Genomic DNA, 16,192 nt, shown 5'->3' with positions numbered 1-16,192 from the left:
TGAGGATGCATGTATAGTGAAGATGCATGTATAGTGAGGATGCATGTATTGTAAGGATGCATGTATAGTAAGGATGCATGTATAATGAGGATGCATGTATAGTGAGGATGCATGTATAGTAAGGATGCATGTATAGTAAGGGTACATGTATACTAAGTGTGCATGTATAGCAAGGATACATGTATAGTGAGGATGCATGTATAGTGAGGATGCATGTATAATGAGGATGCCTGTATAGTAAGGATGCATGTATAGTGAGGATGCATATATAGTGAGGATGCATGCATTGTGAGGATGCATATATAATGCGGATGCATATATAGTGAGGATGCATGTATAGTGAGGATGAATGTTTAGTATGGATGCATGTATAGTGAGGATGCATGTATATTGAGGATGCATGTATAGTGACGATGCATGTATTCTAAGGATGAATGTACAGTAAGGATGCATGTATAGTGATGATGATTGTATAGTAAGGATGCATGTATAGTAAGGATGCATGTATAGTGAAGATGTATGTATTGAAAGGGTGCATGTATAGTAAGGATGCATGTATAGTGACAATGCATGTATAGTGAGTATGCATGTATTGTGAGGATGCATGTATAGTGAGGATGCATGTATAGTGAGGATGCATGTATAGTATGGATGCATGTATAGTAAGGATGCATGTATAGTGAGGATGCATGTATAGTGACAATGCATGTATTGAAAGGATGCATGTATAACAAGGATGCATGTATAGCGAGTATGCATGTATAGTGAGGATACATGTATAGTGAGGATGCATGTATAGCGAGGATGCATGTATAGTGAGGATGTATGTACTGTAAGGATGCATGTATATTGAGGATGCTGGTATACTGATGATGCATGTAGAGTAAGGATGCATGAATAGTGTGTATGCATGTATAGTGAAGATGTATATATAGTAAGGATGCATGTATAGTGAGGATGCATGTATCGTGAGGATGCATATATAGCGAGGATGCATGTATAGTGAGGATGCACGTATAGTGAGGATGCTTGTATAGTAAGGATGCATGTATAGCGACGATGCATGTATTGTAAGGATGCATGTATATCAAGGATGCATGTATAGTGAGGATGCATGTTGAGTAAGGATGCATGTATAGTGAGGATACATGTATAGTGAGGATGAATGTATAGTGAGGGTGCATATATAGTGAGGATGCATATATAGTGAGGATGCATGTATAGTGAAGATGCATGTATAGTAAGGATGCATGTATAGTAAGGATGCATGTATAATGAGGATGCATGTATAGTGAGGATGCATGTATAATCAGGATGCATGTATAGCGACGATGCATGAATTATAAGGATGCATGTATAGCGAGGATGAATGTATAGTGAGGATGCATGTATAGTGAGGATATATGTATAGCGAAGATGCATGTATATTGAGGATACATGAAAAGTGAGGATGCATGTATAGCGACGATGCATGAATACTGACAATGCATGTATAGTGAGGATGTATGTATTGTAAGGATGGATGTATATTGAGGATGCATGTATAGTGATGATGGATGTAGAGTAAGGATGCATGAATAGTGTGTATGCATATATAGTGAGGATGCATGTATAGTGAGTATGCATGTATAGCGAGGATGCATGTATAGTGAGGACACATATATAGTGAAGATGCATGTATAGTGAGGATGCATGTATAGTGAGGATGCATGTATAGTAAGGATGCATGTATAGTGACAATGCATGTATAGTGAGTATGCATGTATTGCGAGGATGCATGCATAGTGAGGACGCATGTATAGTGAGGATGTATGTATAGTGAGATGCATGTTTAGTAAGGATGCATGTATAGTAAGTGTGCATGTATAGCAAGGATTCATGTATAGTGAGTATGCATGTATAGTGAGGATGCATGTATAGTGAGGATGCATGTATAGTAAGGATGCATATATAGTGAAGATGCATGTATAGTAATGATGCATGTATAGTGAGGATGCATGTATAGTGAGGATGCATGTATACCGACAATGCATGTATTGAAAGGATGCATGTATAGCAAGGATGCATGTATAGCAATGATGCATGTTTAGTAAGGATGCATGTATAGTAAGTGTGCATGTATAGCAATGATGCATGTATAGCGAGTATGCATTTATAGTGAGGATACATGTATAGTGAGGATGCATGTATACTAATGAAGCATGTATAGTGATGATGCTTGTATAGTAAGCCTGCTTATATTGTGAGTATTCATGTAAAGTGAGTATGGATGTATAGTGAAGATGTATGTTAGGTAAGGATGCATGTACAGTGAGGATGCGTGTATACTGAAGATGTATGTATAGTAATGATGCAAGTATAGTAACGATGCATGTGTAGAGAGTATTCATGTACAGTGAGGATGCGTGTATACTGAAGATGTATGTATAGTAAGGATGCAAGTATAGTAACGATGCATGTGTAGAGAGTATGCATGTATAGTGAGGATGCTTGTATAGTGAGGATGCATGTATAGTGAGGATGTATATATAGCGAGGATGCATGTACAGACAGGATGCATGTATAACGAGGATGCATGTATAGTGAGGATACATGTATAGTGAGGATGCTTGTATAGTGAGGATGTATGTACTGTGAGGATGCATGTATATTGAGGATGCTTGTATAGTGACGATGCATGTAGAGTAAGGATGCATGAATAGTGTGTATGCATGTATAGTGAAGATGTATGTAAGGTAAGGATGCATGTATCGTGAGGATGCATGTATAGCGAGGGTGCATGTATAGTGAGGATGAATGTATAGTGAGGATGCATGTATAGTAAGGATGCATGTATAGCAACGATACATTTATTGTAAGGATGCATGTATAGTGAGGATGCATGTATAGTGAGGATGCATGTATAGTGAAGATGCATGTATAGTAAGAATGCATGTATAGTGAGGATGCATGTATAGTGAGGATGCATGTATAGTAAGGATGCATGTATAGTAAGGATGCATGTATAGCGACGATGCATGTATTGAAAGGATGCATGTATAGCAAGAATGCATGTATAGCGAGGATGTATGTATAGTGAGGATGCATGTATAGTGAGGATGTATGTATAGAGAGGATGAATTTATCGCGAGGATGCATGTATAGTGAGGATACATGAATAGTGAGGATGCATGTATAGCTAGGATGCATGTATACTGACGATGCATGTATAGTGAGGATGTATGTATAGTAAGGATGCATGTATATTGAGGATGCATGTATACTGATGATACATGTAGAGTAAGGATGCATGAATAGTGTGTATGCATATATAGTGAAGATGTATATATAGTAAGGGTGCATGTATAGTAAGGATGCATGTATAGTGACCATGCATGTATTGTAAGGATGCATGTATAGTAAGGATGCATGTATAGTGAGGAAGCATGTATAGCGAGTATGCATGTATAGCGAGTATGCATGTATAGTGAGTATGCATGTATAATGAGGATGCATGTATAGTAAGGATTCATGTATAGTGAGGATGCATATATAGTGACGATGCATGTATATTGAGGATGCATATATACTGAGGATGCATGTATAGTGAGGATGCATGTATAGTAAGGATGCATGTATAGTAAGCATGCATGTATAATGAGGATGCATGTATAGTGAGGATGCATGTATAGTGAGGATGCATGTATAGTGAGGCTGCATGTATAGTGAGGATGCATGTATAGTGAGGAAGCATGTATAGTAAGGCTGCATGTATAGTAAGTATGCATGTATAGCGACGATACATGTATTGAAAGGATGCATGTATAGCAAGGATGCATGTATAGCGAGGATACATGTATAGTGAGGATGCATGTATAGCGAGGATGTATGTATAGCAAGGATGCATGTATAGAGAAAATGCATGTATAGCGAGGATACATGTATAGCGAGGATGCATGTATAGTAAGGATGTATGTATTGTCAGGATGCATGTATAGTGACGATGCATGTAGAGTAAGGATGCATGAATAGTGTGTGTGCATGTATAGTGAAGATGTATGTATAGTAAGGATGCATGTATAGCGAGGATGCATGTATAGTAAGGGTGCATGTATAGTAAGGATACATGTATAGTAAGGATGCGTGTATAGTGAAGATGTATGTATAGTAAGGATGTATGTATAGTAAGGATGTATGTATAGTAAGGATGCATGTATTGTAAAGATGTATGTATAGTCAGGATGCATATATCGAGGATGCATGTAGAGTGATGATGAATGTATAGTAAGCATACATGTATAGTGAGTATGCATGTATAGTGAGAATGCATGTATAGTGAGGATGCATGTATAGTAAGCATGCATGTATATTGAGGATGCTTGTATATTAAGGATGCATGTATAGTGAGGATGTATGTATAGTGAGGATGCATGTATAGTGAGGATGCATGTATAGTAAATATGCATGTATAGTAATGATGCATGTAGATTGAGGAAGCATGTATTGTAAGTTTCAATGTATAGTAGGGATGCATGTATAGTGAGGATGCATGTATAGTGAGGATGCTTGTATAGTGAGGATGCATGTATAGTGAGGATGCATGTATAGTGAGGATGCATGAATAGTGTGGATGCTTGTATAGCAAGGATGCATGTATAGTAAGGATGCATGTATAGTGAGGATGCATGTATACTGAGGATGCATGTATAGCCAGGAAGCATATATAGTGAGGATGCATGTATGGCAAGGAAGCATGTAAAATAAGCATGCATGAATATTGAGAAGGCATATATAGTATGGACGCATGTTTAGTGAGGATGCAGGTATAGTAACGATGCATGTATAGTAAGGATGCATGTATAGTAAGGATGCATGTATAGTGAAGATGTATGTATTGTAAGGATTAATGTATAGTGAGGATGCATGTATAGTGAAGATGCATGAATAGTAAGGATGCATGTATAGTGAGGATGCATGTAGAGTGAGGATGCATGTATAGTAAGGATGCATGTATAGTAAGGATGCATATATAGTATGGATGCATGTATTGTGAGGATGCATGTATAGTGAGGATGCGTGTATAGTGAAGATGCATGTATAGTAAGGATGCATGTATACTAAGGATGCATGTATAGTAAGGATGCATGTATACTGAAGATGCATGTATACTGAGGATGCATATATAGCCAGGATGCATGTATACGGAGGATGCATGTATAGAGTAAATGCATGTATAATATGCATGCATGTATATTGAGGACGCATGTATAGTGAGGATGTATGTATAGTGAGAATGCATGTATAGTGAGGATGCATGTATACCCAGGATGCATGTATATTGAGGATGTATGTATAGCAAGGATGCATGTATAATAAGCATGCATGTATATTGAGGAGGCATATATAGTAAGGACGCATGTATAGTGAGGATGCATGTATTGTGAGGATGCATACATAGTAAGCATGCATGTATAGTAAGGATGCGTGTATAGTGAAGATACATGTAGAGTAAGAATGCATGCATTGTAAGGATGCATGTATAGTGACGATGCATGTATAGTATGCATTCATTTATTGTGAGTATGCATGTATAGTGAGTATGCATGTATAGTGAAGATGTAAGTATAGTTAGGATGCATGTACAGTGAGGATGAGTGTATAGTGAAGATGTATCTATAGTAAGGATGCATGTATAACGAGGACGTATGTATAGCGACGATGCATGTATAGCGAGGACGCATGTGTAGCGAAGATGCATGTATAGTGACGATGCATGTATAGTAAAGATGCATGTATATTGAGTATGTATGTATAGTGAGGATGTATGTATATTAAATATGCATGTATAGTAAGGATGCATGTATAGTGACGAGGCATGTACAGTGACGCTGCATGTATAGTGACGATACATGTATAGTAAGGATGCATGTATAGTGAGTATACATGTATAGTGAGGATGCATGTATAGTATGGATGCATGCATAGTGAGGGTGCATGTTTAGTGAGGATGCATGTATAGTAAGGATGCATGCATAATATGGATGCATGTATAGTGAAGATGTATGTATTGTAAAGATGCATGTATTGTGAGTATGCATGTATAGTGAGTATGCATGTATAGTGAAGATGTATGTATAGTAAGGATGCATGTACAATGAGGATGAGTATATAATGAAGATGTATGTATAGTAAGGATGCATGTATAGTAATGATGCGTGTATAGTGAAGATGTATGTATTGTAAATATGCATGTATATTGAGGATGCATGTATAGTGACGATGTATGTATAGTAAGGATACATGTATAGTAATGATGCGTGTATAGTGTGGATGCATGTATAGTAAGGGTGCATGTATAGCGAGTATGCATGTATAGCGAGGACGCATGTATAGCGAAGATGCATATATAGTAAATATGCATGTATATTGAGTATATATGTATAGTGAGGATGCATGTATAGTAAATATGCATGTATAGTAAGGATGCATGTAGAGTGACGATGCATGTATAGTGATGCTGCATGTATAGTGATGATGCATGTATATTGAGGAGGCATGTATAGCGAGGATGCATGTATAGTGAGGATGCATGTATAGTGAGGATGCATGTATAGTGAGGATGCATTTATTGTAAGGATGTATGTATTGTGAAGATGCATGTATAATAAGGATGCATGTATAGTGACAATGCATGTATAGTAAGGATGCATGTATAGTGACGATGCATGTATTGTAAGGATGCATGTATTTTGAGGATGCATGTATACTGAGGATGCATGTATAATGAGGATGCATGTATAGTGAAGATGTGTGTATAGAAAGGTTGCATGTATAGTAAGGATGCATGTATAGTGAATATGCATGTATAGTGAGGATGCATGTTTAGTGGGGATGCGTGTATAGTGAGGATGCATGTATAGTGAGTATGCATGTATAGTGACGATGCATGTATAGTGAGGATGCATGTATAGTGAAGAAGTATGTATAGTAAGGATGCATGTATAGTGAAGATGCATGTATAGTGAGGATGCTTGTATAGTAAGGATGCATGTATAGTGAGGATGCATGTATAGTGAAGATGTATGTATAGTAAGGACGCATGTATAGTAAGGATGCATGTATAGTGAGGATGCATGTATATTGAGGATGCATGTACAGCAAGGATGCATGTATAGTGAAGATGTATGTATAGTAAGAATGCATGTATAATAAGAATGCATGTATAGTGACGATGCATGTATTGTAAGGATGCATGTACAGTAAGGATGCATGTATAGTGAGGATACATGTATAGCGAGTATGCATCTATAGCGATGATTCATGTATTGTAATGATGCATGTATAGCCAGGATGCATGTATATTGAGGATGCATGTATAGTGAGGATGCATGTATAGTAAGGATGCATGTATAGTAAGGATGCATGTATAGTGAAGATGTATGTATAGTAAGGATGAATGTATGGTAAGGATGCATGTATAGTGACGGTGCATTTATTGTAAGGATGCATGTATAGTAAGGATGCATGTATAGTGAGGATGCATGTATAGTGAGGATTCATGTATAGTGAGGATGCATGTATACTGAGGATGCATGTATAGTGAGGATGCATGTATAGTGAGGATGCATGTATAGTGAGGATGCATGTATAGTGAGGATGCATGTATAGTGAGGATGCATGTATAGTGAGGGTGCATGTATAGTGAGTATGCTTGTATAGTAAGAATGCATGTATAGTAAGGATGCATGTGTAGTAAGGGTACACTATAGTAAGGACGTATGTATTGTAAGTGCCTGTCCTGTTCACATGGGCTCAGAGAATTTGGACTGCCATTCATAAACAGAATTCTCTCATGAATAGCATGGGATTGAGGTGTCATCAAGATCTGCCCGGACTTGTGGTCGGCTCTCCATGTAGGAAGGAGTGACTGAGTCCTCAAAGTCTGGGCACACTTCCCCAGGGCTGCCCTTTAGAGCTCAGTGGAATGGGGGTGGGGCACTGGGGAGCAGGAGAGATAACTCAGTGCTTAGGAGCAAGAGTAGCAGAATTCAGTTCTCAGTGCCCAAGCTGGGTAGCTCACCACCACTCCAAGGGACCCGATATCCTTTTCTGGCCTCCACAGGCGTCTGCATGCATGCATCCAGGGCTGTGTGAACTCATAACACACAAATGCACACACACACAACCACCTAAAAATAAAATAGATTAAAAATTGGTGAGATTGGGCTTAGGGGCTCTAAGGACAGCATCGTGAAACATCAAGGGTCTTGAACATTAGAGATGGAATCTAAAAGATGGGCTTGAGGTGAAGTCTGGTGCAATTGTGCTCTTCTAGTCTGCATGAAGCCTTGGGTTCAATCCTCAGAACCAAAAATAAAACAAAGTACCATCATGGCAGAGACTGAGAGAGAAGGAGAAACAGAGGACCACCCTTACAGAGAGATGAGACCACCTAGAACTAGGTGAGCTCTCTCTCTCCCTCTCTCTCTCTCTCTCTCTCTCTCTCTCTCTCTCTCTCTCTCTCTCTCTCTCTCCCTTCCTCCCTCCCTCTCTCTTCTTCCACCCTCTCTCTCTTCTTCCACCCTCTTCTGTGTGGGGACACCATGAGGGCTCATCATTTCCAAATTACTGGGCAGCTAAGTTGTCATCTAGAAAGCAGACACCAGACTCTAACTGGTTTAGGCCATGTCAACACCACAGTCTTCAACAGCAGAACTATGAGAAAATAAATTCCTGTTTATAAATCACGAGTGTCAGGCATTCTTTTATAGCAGCGCAAACATGAAAACTGGGTAGTAAGGTTCCCATCTCACAGGGCCACTCCCTTGTTTAATTGAGCACACCAGGTGTTCAGCACACCCCACGAGCCCTTACTAAATGTCTTGTGAGCCCTTACTAAATGCTCCATTTTACTTTCTGCTGCTGTGGTGAAACACTAATCAAAGCTAACTTGAAAGGAAAGAGCTTATTAAATCTTACACGTTAGAGTCCATCTTAAGTGCAAGCTGCAACAGGAACCTGGGAGCAGGAACTGAAGCAGAAACCACAGAGAAAAGCCACTTCCTGCCTCCTCCCTCTGGCTTGCTCAGCTTCCTCTCTTTAGTCCATGTCTAGCTGCCTAAGGATGGTAACACCCACAGTGGGCTGGATCTCCTATATCAATCAGCAATCCAGAAAAATGCCCACCAGCCATATAATAAAGGCAATTCTTCAGTTGAATTTTCCATTTCCAAGAACATCTCTAGTCTGTATGGTGGGTAATGAAATACTGACATTGGCTTACTTTCTATCAACACAAATAATCTTCCCATAGCCCTGTTTTAATCAATACTCACTTACTTGTTAGTGGGAGTGGGGGGAAGGGCAGAAGGAAATCAACGGGAGGTGGAGGGAAGTGCCCCTCCCTGAGGAATCTTCGCTTCATACTCTTGCACTTAAAATGTCCTGTGTGAGCATGCAGGTGCCAGATGGTGCCCACTTCAGTGGGTGAGTGGGAGTCCCTGATCAAAGAAAATGAATAAATGTGACAGTTCAAGATCCCAACACGCTTTATGGGCTAGCCGACTCTCATCTCCGAGGGGTAAGTGTCAACTTGACATCTCTATAACCTGGACCAAGTTTCCAAAGCTAGAGAGAGCAGCTGATTTTTAACCACACACTCAGCGAGTGATTGAGGTTCCTTGTAATCTCCATTCTCTGGCGTCCTCCTTCTGGGTTTCATTCAGTGATACCAAGACACCCCTGTTAGTGTAATTAACACGCATCTCCTACATGAAGAGAGCTGGCTCTCGTGCAAATTGGCTCGTAATCAGCACGGAGAGTCAGTCAAAACCTAGAGAGGAAACCCAACAGAGGCAGCTTCCCTCCTCCATCTTCTGCTCTGAGCCGATCACACACTACACCTCTGTGTGTATTTAAAGGCAGCCTCCCACTGTGCCGACATGGCCCATCCTCTCCTTCAAGTTTGTGTGGTGAAATCTAGGGTGCATAATATTGACTATCAACCTGAGGGGATGTAGAGTCACTGTAGAAAGAAGCTGCAGGTCTATCATGAGGGTGTCTTTAGACTGGGTTAACTAAGGCAGATGTGCCCTCAGTGTGGGTGGCACCTCTCCATGGGCTGGAGTCGGGGTCTAAAAGAGAAAGCAAGCATTCATCTCTCTCTGCTTCCTGACCATGATCCAGTATGACCAGCTGCCTCACTTGCTCCACACCTTTGCTGCCAGGATGGGCTCGACCCTCAACCCATTCCTTAGCTTTCATTTGTCACAGCCATGAGAAAAATAGCCAATACAGCTTCCAGTCATATTTTATTTTAAGGAAGCCAGGGAATAATTTCCCTTTCTTTGTTTTTAATTATTTATTAGATATTTTCTTTATTTACATTTCAAATGATATCCCCTTTCCTGGTTTCCCCTCCGGGAAAAAACAAAAACAAAAACAAACTATTCCCTCCCCCATCGCCTTGCTCACCAACCCATCCTCTAGGAGGATGCCAGAGCCAGTCATGTTTGTTTGTTTGTTTGTTTGTTTTTAATGGAATCAGCCACACCTCAGAATGGCTTTCAAGGCTCAGCATGCGACTCTTACCTCTTACCCTGCTTTCAGTTTCCAAACTCCAGTCCCCGCTCCCTGCAACCCCTCTTACCCAGGAGAACCCACCAAGTTTGTTTGCCTTTCAGGATCTTGGTTCTTGTGATGTGTCCCCTGCCTCAAAGACTTCCACTGGAACCTCATAGTATTCACATCTCAGCCAAATGTCTCTAGCTCAAAGTCCTTGCCCTTTTGAAAGTAATATGGCACCAGGCAGAGACATGCCAGGCTTACTCACTGGGCAGAGGTGTGCCAGGGCTCAGCCTGCACCATGTGAAGCTCTTCCCAACTCCTAGCCACCACAATAGCTTGAAGTCAACCTTGATGGGAGTATCTACACCAAAGACTTAGGTGAGCACAACAAAACAATGCCTCCGCCTCCCAGACAGCCAGAGGTTGAACTTTTGCCAGCACAGCACTCTCCCCTTCCATTCTCCACCCAAGGCATTTTGACACATGACCAACACACAGTTTCCTCACAGCACTTGTGCAAAGTCAGTGTACTGATCACTCGGTATTACTGCTGTATTATTCTCAGTATTCCTGCTGTCCGTGTGCCGGCTAAAGGGAACGAACTGTCATGGTGTCCTAACATCACCTTAGCATAGCCCAAGCCCTGGACGCATGAGTCAGAGAGAGAATTGATCCAGCATGCCTTCTTCCTCCCACTCTGCCCTCCATTTAAGACGCTTGGTTCCCACCATCTGTGGCTACAAAATTTCAAGCTAGAGTTTTCTAGAAGCTACGGCTTCAAGAACAATCAAAACTGAGAAGGTACATCTGCCATAACAGTCATGAGTTCTGATCTAGAGTAATTGTTTGAGGCACCATCCATGGGTTTCCCTCCATCATAATAGCATTTGGAGCTGTGGCAGGCTCAGCAAGCGTCCTTCCATTGCACAGCTCTGGGGACAAGTCTGCCATCCCCCAATGGTGCCTACCATGAAATCCCTTCATTGGACTCCCAGGCCCATCTGGCCCCATCCGTCTTTCTGTGATCTGATCCTGGGTTAATTGCACCCTGTCACTAGCCAAGACAGACACTGTGTGTGTTTTCTCGCTGCACTCAATTCACCACAGAAGCAGGTTTTTTGAAGACCTAAATTCTTGAGACCTTTTCACGGGGGCTTGAACAGGACCCAGGGTTTTTGTGTTCCTCTGTGGCCCCTGTGATCACTCCATCACAAAAGGAGGAAGGCAGAAGGGAAGGTGGCCTCAGCAGGAGAAAGGCCAGTCCTGGAGGACGTTGACAAACATCATCTAATGGTTTAGAAGAAGAGAGAAGAGCAATTAGCAATCATTCTGATTGATTATCCAACCATGCTGGATAATGTCAATGGAAAAGCCACTTAACACAAGTGTGCCAGGCCCTGAGGGTAGACACAGAGGCCAACCCCCATAGCCTGCAGGGACTAATTGAAGAACCCAAAATAAAGTATGTGAGGGTACCGGCACCAGGAAAGCCTCATCTGTCCTCCAGGGGAGGGCGAGACAAGCTCAGCTCTGCCAGATTTTATTTCCTGACCCCAAAAGAAACCTGTGAAGTATCAATGGTGGGTGTCTTTGGGGTCTCCCAATATCTAGTATCTACCCATTATAGTCCTCTTACTACATGATTCAGAAAAATAGTTGACCTGATTGATTCCAACTATGTTACAGTCCTTCATAGCCAGTTAAAGAATGCCAGCGGTTAATGTAAGAATGAGCAGGAGACCCACTGTCAGCCATGGAGGCCTAAAGGAGGGCCACTGTCAGTCACAAAGACCTAAAGCAGGGCCACTGTCAGCCATGGGGACCCTTAGGAGGGCCACTGTGAGCCACAGGGACCTAAAGGAGGGCCATTGTCAGCCATGGGGACCCTAAGGAGGGCCACTGTCAGCCCTCTTTTGGAAAGAGAGAGGAGGAAAGAAGAGAAAGGAGAAGAGAAGAAGAGAGGAGAGGAGAGAAGGAGAGGAGAGGAGAGGAGAGGAGAGGAGAGGAGAGGAGAGGAGAGAACAGAACAGAACAGAGGGGAGCCTCCGCTTGGACAGTAGTGCCCTGTGGACTGTCTGCTCCTGCACAGTGATACTGTATACATTGCCTACTGCTTCACAGCCATGCCCCACCCATTCTCTACTCCTGCACAGCCATGCCCCGCCCATTCTCTATTCCTATCTCGATGTGACCTCTGCAATTAGAGGCTTGTCTAATTGTTGTGACAGAATACTGGACAAAGGCAACTTAAGCAAGGAAGGGTTAAATTTGTCCCACAGCTTGGGAGAACAATCCATCACAGTAGAGAAGTCACATCAGTGGGAGCCTTAGGCAGAAGGTCACCCTGTGTCCTTAGTCAGGAAGCAGAGAGAGGTGAATGCTGGTGTTCAACTCACCGTCTCATAATTATCCAGCCTGAATGCCAGCCTGTGGGAAAGTATGCTCACATTCAGCATGGGCTTTCCACCTCATGAACCTAACCTGGAAAATCTCTCACAGACAGTCAGAGGCCAGTCTCCAAGGTGGTTCTAGACTCTGTTGAGCTGACAGTATTGCACCTAGGCATGGAGGACAGCCCTATGAATCACTGCATCCTCCCAGCCTAGGATCCATAAGTAAAACTTTTTTTATTTCTCTCCTAGTGTGGAAATCCATTGAATCTGGAAGAGCATGGATCTGCCCCAGATTGTATTTCTCTGGAGACTCCAGGGAGAAGTCAAGGTCACATTCAGAAAGGTCACATCTCAAAAACTGGACAAAAGTCCTGGACAGTTTTAAGGTTTCCTGTAAAAGGTGTATGACTCGTTCCCCTTCGTCATCCGTGAGAGCTCCCATAACTTCTTGTGATGAGCGGTGTGTGGTGTGAATAGGAAGAAGGGTGTCCTAGCTCCCCTCGTCTCCTGCAACCTCCCACCATGATGTGGACTCCTTGTCTAGAGGGACTCCATCTGCTGGATTCTTTTGGATACCCAGCACTAATCACTGATGCAAAGACAGTGTCTGGCACAAAATAGGTGCTCAGTACATACTGATTAAATTAGTTAATAAATTAGTCAACCCCCCTAGCCCAGCACCTCAAATGGGGAATGGTCTGTAGCCAGAGAAGACACTAATGGAATCGTAGGTCCCCCCAAAAATTGACAGCAACAACTTAAGAGGAAAGGCATTTCGGATTCAAAAGGTCACAGGGGCCTGGGGGAGGAGACCTCATGAGTGGCGTTGTTAGAAGAGGAGAGAGAGCTGCAAGCCCTAGTTGGTCTTAACTGTCAACTTGTCACAGCCTTGAGTCACCTGTAAGAGCAGTTTCTGGTAAGGAATTGCCTAGATTTTCCTGTGGGCATGGCTGTGGGGGACTGTCTTGAAGACCCCGGCCCACTGTGGGTGTCACCATTCCCTGGGAAGATGCTCTTGGGCTGTATAAGAAAGCTAGCTGAGCATGAGCCTGCGATTGATACAGGAAGCTGCCGTACCCCTGTTCCTTCTCACGAGCTCCCTGGTCGGAGGTAATGTTGCATAGAATGACAAACAGCACAGCCTGCAGTTCCTGCATGGAGCCCGGGCTTCTCTCAGTAACGGGCTATGTGACCTGACACCTGAAGTAAACCCTTTCCTCCCCACACTGCTTTTGGTCAGAGTGTTTTTAATCACAGCAACGAAGTAAAACTGGGACCCCCTAGGGAAGGGGACATAGCTCGAACAATCGGAGAAAGAATCTTGAACAAACATGTCTCCTGCTGCATGCTGAGCCTCACTCCTAGAGAACAGAGGCCGTGTGTGACATGTAGACTGGACCCCCGGTCCCTCAAAGGATCTACCAGCAGAATACAAAGCCAGATCTCACTCGAGGCTGGACATTGCCTTCCAACCTCTGCCTCCTCAGCTCCACCTTCCACCTCTTCCTGCCCCGGAAGTGTCCCCTTTACACCTCACCAGCTTGGAACCCTTCAGATGACTTTCAGCTCTCCACATTTTAAGCTTGGAAAACTTTGCCTTTGGCCCTACCACACGCAAGCTGCTGCAAAATGCTAAATGAGGCATTTAAACCGACTTGTTGAAATTCAACCAGGCAAATTCAAAGCCTCGCTCCCTTCTTTCTGTGGCAGGGGAAATACATCAGGGAGAACAAAGACCTCTGTGACGTCCGATAAATTACCTGCCACGTTAGAATTAGCGCTGAGCGCAAGCGCATGCGCACGCAGTCCTGTGCCGCGGCCCACATTTAGCACGGTCCTGGTCCAGAGGTGCTGAGTACCATCTGTGTGGCCCATGACACAGGAAATGCAACTAAGTGGATGGTGAGCAGCCATGAACCTCGAGTTGGTCTGAACCTGCAGAGTCCTGGTTCCTTATCATCCTTAGGAGGCCAAGGAGGCTGGACTGCCTTCTGCTGAGGTGCATGCCGGGAATATCCATCTAATGTATGAGGGAAAGAGCCAAGTTAGAGTGAGGTAAGTATTCTTTCCACAGCTGGTCAGTTTTAATGGGGTCCCCCGCAGCTACCTGTGTGCCTTCTTCCACCGAGCACCAGTTATTAACTGGTGCCCAGCCTGCCTCAATTTTACATGTTGAAACTCTCAGCTTGTGTTGTGATAGTTTTAAGAACTGGGGTCTTGGGTCCTGCACTTGTTACTTTTGCAACCCTGGGACCAAAATATTCGACAGCAACAACTTACACAGAGGGGTATTTCAGAGTCATGTGGTCAGGATGTGGAGGCCTCACAAATGGAGAGAGTTGATTTGTCCTTTCCCTGAAATGTGAGGACAAAGATGCTCCAGTCTGCAAGCAGGAGGGGGGTCCTCTCCAGACCAGCTGCACCAGCACCTAGACCTCAGGCTTCCAGACTCCAGAGGTAGGAGAAACAAAATGCTCCTGTTTCCAAGCCACCCAGGCTGTGGTATTGTAGCTGCCACAGGGAGAACGGACCACGATGGTGTTCCCTCAGAGTCAGGAAGAAAAGCCTATGGCTCCCGCCCGGGTGTAAGGGTGAACACACAGTGTATGTGTCCATTCCAAGGACTTGACCTAAGTCCCATATCCTAAGCAGTCTCTGACAGGCGGGAACTTCTGTGTGGCAGGCTGGGGCCCACAGGAGTGGTGGCTCTGACGAAGGAAGGGTGTGGAGCGAGAAGGATAAAGACAAGAAAGAACCCACAAGCTGAAGCCAGAGTGTTTGGAGATGGGCAGAAATCCAGGCCAATTCAGGAGGCCTCAGACAGGATGGCAGAGCGACAGTCTCATGTTCTGCAGTGGCCACAAAGCGGGACACACACCTGACTTAATATGGGAGGAGCCACGGTGGAGTGGGAACACTAGGGAGCAAGACCGGGCCCCACAGCTGCATCAGGCCAAGACCACAAGACAAGTTGAGTGAGCCACAAAGACATACAGCTCAGGTCTACCCTCTCTATCTTAGCCCCTAAATCCTGGCCATACACCCACAGTGAAGGGATTGTGGGAAATGTATTTCAGCCATGTTCAGAGCCAGACCCTCTCTCAAGGAAAGCCCGTCCTGCCAGGAGCCTTCAGTCCTCCTTTGATGGGGCTTCTCCTGCGAGATGTCTTGGTTCCCCCTTATGTGGTGCTGTAAATGGGCAAACTGAGGCAGAGAGGAAAAGAGAGGGAGAGAGAGAAGGAATGAGGACGAGG

General features: G+C 43.5%; 2 long non-coding RNA genes across 4 annotated transcripts in view; both read left to right on the top strand.

The window, feature by feature from the left end:
• Nucleotides 1-14,757: 14,757 nt before the first annotated feature.
• Nucleotides 14,758-16,192, top strand: part of LOC116092552 — a 22,911-nt gene continuing 21,476 nt past the window's right edge. For all 3 annotated transcript variants that reach the window (XR_004119314.1, XR_004119316.1, XR_004119315.1), the window contains exon 1: nucleotides 14,758-14,993. This is a non-coding gene — a long non-coding RNA (uncharacterized LOC116092552). The remainder of the gene's footprint in view (nucleotides 14,994-16,192) is intronic.
• LOC116092553 overlaps nucleotides 15,579-16,192 on the top strand; it is a 1,357-nt gene continuing 743 nt past the window's right edge. Inside the window, exon 1 of the long non-coding RNA XR_004119317.1 lies at nucleotides 15,579-15,908. This is a non-coding gene — a long non-coding RNA (uncharacterized LOC116092553). The remainder of the gene's footprint in view (nucleotides 15,909-16,192) is intronic.

This window comes from Mastomys coucha, unplaced genomic scaffold (genome assembly GCF_008632895.1).
Source record: "Mastomys coucha isolate ucsf_1 unplaced genomic scaffold, UCSF_Mcou_1 pScaffold15, whole genome shotgun sequence".
Classification (NCBI taxonomy): Eukaryota; Metazoa; Chordata; class Mammalia; order Rodentia; family Muridae; genus Mastomys; species Mastomys coucha.
This window is presented reverse-complemented; position numbering and strand designations above follow the sequence as displayed.